The sequence below is a fragment of the Excalfactoria chinensis genome, chromosome 2, assembly GCF_039878825.1.
Source record: "Excalfactoria chinensis isolate bCotChi1 chromosome 2, bCotChi1.hap2, whole genome shotgun sequence".
In the NCBI taxonomy this organism is placed as follows: domain Eukaryota; kingdom Metazoa; phylum Chordata; class Aves; order Galliformes; family Phasianidae; genus Excalfactoria; species Excalfactoria chinensis.
In genome coordinates this window covers 28633922-28639921 of record NC_092826.1, presented here as the reverse complement: position 1 = coordinate 28639921, position 6000 = coordinate 28633922, and the positions used below count along the sequence as shown (strand labels likewise).

General features: G+C 32.2%; 1 long non-coding RNA gene across 1 annotated transcript in view; it reads right to left on the bottom strand.

Moving 5' to 3' along the window:
• Positions 1-268: 268 nt before the first annotated feature.
• The window catches only part of LOC140249243 (uncharacterized), a 43677-nt gene continuing 37945 nt past the window's right edge, over positions 269-6000 (bottom strand). The window contains exon 4 of the long non-coding RNA XR_011902974.1: positions 269-3345. This is a non-coding gene — a long non-coding RNA (uncharacterized lncRNA). The remainder of the gene's footprint in view (positions 3346-6000) is intronic.

The following is a 6000-nucleotide window of genomic DNA, read 5'->3' as shown; positions in this document are numbered from 1 at the left end:
CTTAGAAATTTCATGGCTTCAATCCACTGCCAGTCACATCATGCTCTATTGAGAGGATTCAGTTAAATTTTTTTAAACCCTATTTGAGTGAGAATAGTTGATGCTGACAGTCATGTTCAGTTAATATCCTGAAACATACAACTGTTTTCAGCCAATGGACAAACACTTCAGTAAGCACATACTCAATATTTAGCTGCATTTATTTATATAGATGTTGTGAAGACAGTAGTAATAGTAAAATATGTAATTTTTAATAAAAGTCCTATAGCTTAAATAAAAGTGCTTCCAAATAAAATGTGCTAGAGTATTGAAGAAATCGAATCCAAGATTATATAAAAAGTTTCCCTGATATTTTGGTAAGTGAATACCAAAGAGGATGAATATATATATAAACTATATAAATTTCAAGGTGAACTGCAACCACAAAAAGACTTCCCTATCTAGACTATAATGAGAACAATATCCTACAATGGTTTTCTGTATTTCTAACTGCACATGAATGAATGAAGAAGAGGAATCTTAAGGAGACTGCCCAATGAACTGAGCTGGACTCACATTAAGAGGCAGGAAAACAGTGACATATTTCTACTATTGCTTTAGGCATGTTCAAACAACCTAATTTATTTAAATCAGATGTATTTCCTCAATTCAGGCTTTCAAAAGCAACATCCTGACAGTTTGATATCTTGGATGAAGAGAAGATTTCATTGCCACAGAAAAGATCTGGGTTTGGAAGCATTGCAGAATTCTTGCTCCTGGGACATAGAGAAGGCCATGCCTCATGTTATGCCAAAAATGAAGTATTCAAACTAATGGAATTCAGGGTTTTTCAATACTATTAAGAACATTCTTTGTGCTGTAGGAATAGGAAGGGTGTGGAAAGGCAAGTAAGCCAACAAAAGGGAAAATAAATGAAAAAGCAGAACTACATTTCAATCCAGCATAAAGGAATAGTGGAAATTAAAAAGCTCTGCTCTAAAAGGGATTCTGAAGAAGTCCAGCTGAACATTTTTTGTTTGTCAGTGCTAGATGAGTATATCCTAAGTACAGTATATGTAAAGACACAGTTTACATCTCGCATTTTCTTTAAATCCACAATGATTATGCTAAAGATAGAACTTCTGTATACAAATAATTTTAAAATTAGGTTTATGAGAAAATATGAAATACGATAAACATGCAGAAAGGTAAACAGTATGATGATTTCAAAGAATCTATGGAAAATGTTTAGAGATCTACTTGAAGTACAAATACAGTATAGACTTCCTAGTAAAGTATGCTTTCCTTACTTTCCTGCTTAAGGTATACATTCTTAGTCCTGAAATCCAGATTCAGTTCTATCTTGGAAACGTGATTTGGATATTTCTCTTCATGGTTTATATTAACTGATTTTTTTCTTTTTTTAAGAGCACTATATTTCTCCAATAATTGAATAACTTCATTCTGTGTCACCTCTGCTGTCTTATATTTTCTTCTACTATTGTATTGCATACTTTTCAGACTAGGGGAAGGAGAGAAATTATGTATGATAAGCAATTAAGACTTAGAATTTTTGGTAAACTGTGGCAAATTATGGAAGAAACTGTATTTTATTTGAATCTTGCCAGTGTATAATGTCATTTGTCTATAGTCCATCTGTCTATAATCCACTGTAAAAAGTAAGTAAACATATATTTTTTTTCTCTCATTTGGTCTGATACTTCACTCTTAGGGAATGCAGAGTCAAAAATACTGTAGGTTTTATAAAAATGTGAGCATCCATTCCTACATTTTATTTTTAACTTTTAACCAGGGGCAAATTACTATTATGTTTTCATGAGGAAGATTACTGAGAGCCTGCTGAAGTTGTAGGGCTATGTCAGCCATCTCAAGTGCCACGTTTTAAGAACAACATTGTGACTGCTGGAAGAATCATGCAGTATTGTCTTTTTCAAGAACTTGGTGGTCTGGGAATAACAAAGCTTGCAAAATAACAAAACTAATATGATGGAGGTTTTATATATTTCAGAACATAAACTTGCAGAGACCCCTTCAGATTGTAGCTACTACTGAATAAATCAAGACCAAGTAAAAGAACCAGCATCTGTGTTGCAACAAGAACAGTGGTTACAGCTTTTCCAGAAGATATTAGGGCTCCTATTCTTAACCACAGCAGGAAGGATGCAATATCACTCTGAGTACTGGTTTGCATAAATCAAATTGGAATAAACACAGCAATGCTGGGTGCAAGCAGTGTTAAAAGGCAGTCCGTACAAATTTGTGCAGAAGAAGACTTCCTCCAGAAAGATGGACAGCAAACAGAGCTACAAAGCCAAAGAAAAAAAAATCTAGGGAAAAGGAGGGGGGAAAAAATAGAGAAGAAAAAAGAGGAATAGGAAAAGAAAGAAAATGAAGGAAACTTCTGAAGTGTAAAATCAAACACTCAGAGATATTTTTGAGAAATGTGAATTTATTAAGAGGACAGAAGAAGTTAGAAAGAACAGAAAAATCAGTTCTAGTAAGCTGGATAACAGGATGTTTAAAGTCATGAAACAGACATTCAAGAATTCCCGAAATCTAAGAAAAAAAAAAAAAAAAAGAACAAAAAAAAATAGAAGACAATACATTTACTTGTAATAATGGAGGTGACTCTTTTCTATATTAGCAGTTTCAGCTCATTCACACCTTGTGCTTTAAGAGGCAAAAAGAAAATGATTTTTAAAAGCAGTGGAAATATTACTAATTATGTCTAGAAAGTTTAGTTTTACTCTGACTTTATAGATTTGCAAGATAGAAATTAAAGGTCACAGTGACAAGGATTTTTTATTATTATTTGTAAGTGCTTCTTTGGGATGTTTTTAATATTTTTTGTGTAAATGTCTCTAGATGAAATCCAATGAACATGCTACCAATTTTGTAAAGAAGTTAAACCAAAGAAATCTTATATAAATAATGTTGATAAAGTTATAGCACTACTGGAAAAGTTGATGATTGTGTTAATTTTCATTGTTTCCCAGCAACTTCTCTAAACTATGTATGGCACTGTATAATAAACTCTACAGTCATCTTTAATCTTTAATGATAATTAAGAAAATATTAATACAGTACTGCACATCAGTTCTTCCTACATGACTTTGTCAAATATCTTCTATCAAGACTGGAAATGTTTTTTCCATAAAAGCAATTCTGTTTTAATATTAGATTTATATGAAAATATCCGTAATCGAGTTGTTAGTACTGAGCTCTAAATTTAAAAAGTTTGGTTTCAATATAAATTGTGTCCATAAATGCATTCAGCAAAATATTACAGTGGCTAGCTTATTGCCAAATGTTGGTTCTCATTTGATCAAACAGCAGACTTGTCACCTGCAAAAGAAAAAAAATAAAAATAAAAATTAAAGCATTTAAAAACACATATGAGTGCAAAGTAGCTGAAATTATAGTATCTGAAATTGCTTTAAAATCTATAAATATTCTATGAAGTGTGACTTTATAAAAGAAGAATTTAGGATGCATTCTATGTATCCGGCTTATTATTACTTTAAAATGTTAGCAGGCATTCCTAAGGTTGCTAAGGCAGTTTGTCAGTTTTTCCTTCATAGTCATATAAAGCCTTCATTAATGGCCAGCATGAATTAGACCTTCCCGTGGGCAACTTGAACTCAAGTATGGACTTTTATTAAGGATTTTATAATTGAATGAGCAATTTTAATTTTTTAAAGCAGAGTAGTTGTTTTCCTTCTCATTCTTTCCCCCACTTTGCTTCTCTGATCCTGAGGTGTTACTTAGGGGCATAATTAGCATACATTCAGGGCTAATGCCAAAATACTAGATTCAAAGCCCTGATTATATTTTCCTTTTTATCTGTGTATTAATTTTGTTTTTATGATCATGAAGAGCAAGAGACAATTAAACACTGAAAGTTTTCAGAAATGCCTGATGATGTAAAAAAATCCGTATGTGTTTTGCAAAAAAACTGAAAGCATGCTCTTACATACCTCAGAACTGTCCTATCTGGCATGTGAATATAAAACATGGTGCTTGACTTTGTTGTCATTATAGTAATTAATTATTTCAAGATGATGAGTAAAATTTTTATTTCTGCTTTCAGTGTTAATACCTTGTATCTTTTCTGATCTTTGGAAACAACAATCTATAGTGCAGTATCTGGGAATAAGTAGGAGAAAAAAAAAAAAAACCACAGCAAAAGCAAGGGTACCTAGCAAATGAACCACTCAAAGTTTCTCCCATTTTCCAGGTAATTTATAGAATAGCAAAGCCAAATAAGTTCATTGTCCATTTACATCTCAAAGCAGATAACTTGCTCAGTAATCAGTGAAAACAATAATAGCAATAATGAAAAAGTATTTCCATTGTGCTTGTCAAGTCAGAAATGTGAAAATATTTGCTGCACCAACTGCTTCTCAGCAACACTGAAAAAAAACACCACATATGTACTGCTAATGGTAATGACAAAACAAAAGTTGGAATAGCCAAGGGTACATTTAATATGAGACGTTATGTTACGAGGTGACAGCAGAAATTCATGGTATCCTATACTCAATTTGTTAAAACAATGGAAAAATAAGAATCTAATGCTGAACACGATGAGAAGTATTTCTTGAGTCAAATTTAAGCAAACTATTTTGATTTTATAAATTCTATATATTTGATGCTATTGTCTGTTAAATCAGAGAGAGAGAAAAAAAAGTCCCTTTTTCAGATCTTAAGAAATCAGCTAATATATGTGAAATAGATTTTATTTTCAGAACATGGTTTTGGTTTAACATAAATTACATCTTTCTGTATGGAACTTTTCTCTGAAGTTTCTGTTGGATAATGAAACTTTCAATTCCTGTGATAGTACATAGTATATTGTTCTTATGAACTAGTAATGTAGATATGAAGCTGCTGTCCTTTCTCCTATGCCACTCACATCAAATCTAAAGAAAATTATTTCCATGGGACTCAAGAGCTCCATGTTTATTTACATGTTTAATCTATCTTTGCTGCACAAGAAAAATGCAGTTGTGTAATTAATATCTGTAAGGACTTTTGAGAAACTTGAATTCTTAGAGTAACATAGAAAAATATTATTTCACCAGGCAGTTATGGCATATAAGCACCAATTACTGCAGCTTTTGTGAGAACAGTATGCAGTTTTGCAGCGCTATGGACTGAGATCCAGAACAACATCTTTACATTTAGTGACATTGTGTGAGCAAAAATAAGGGCCTCAGTACTGTGTACCAGAAGAGAATCAATTACCTTTTTCAGTTTACTTTGTACAAAAAATAATAAGTGAATTCCTTGCTTGTTCAGAATAAATGTGAAGACAGTTTTCCTGAAGACAATTCAACTAGAGAACTTTCCCAGCTATCAGTGACACATGAGAAAACCCAGAATTTCACAGGAGTTAGCACTGAGTGATGTGCAAATGCAGAAGGCACAAGGTGGAGGAGAAAAGGAAGAAGGAAAGGGAAAAAAAAGGAACAAATCAAAATATTCTACAAATTCAAGCTGTATTTGGACCTTCTTGAATGTCTCCATTCGACATTTGAACACTCAAGGACTTCCATTTATTCAACTACATTATTTACACATCCTCATGCTTACAAAGCTTTCTATTAAGTCGGTAGCCTCCTAAATACTGACGTGGTTATAGATATATATGTGTATATATGTAATTGAAAGGTAAATTATAGCCTTTGTTTTCAAATTGCTTGGGCTTAACATCATAGACATTTTTATAGCATTATTTCATTGAAAGTCATCAGTTTCTGCCCATTCTTACTGTAACTTATTCAAGTCTAACCTTTCCTTGAAATCTCATTTTAAAATAATGTTTATATTAATGGCCTATTAACAGGCTGTCATTTAAAATAAGGTTAAATGATTAAAAAGTAAGACCAAGCTTAAACCATTGTTCCGAAAAATCTTTCATTTATTGCATTCCTTGTGGCTGTTTAAAGACAAAATTGCATATTTAGAGGATAAATTGCAAATATAGGAGCCTATTTT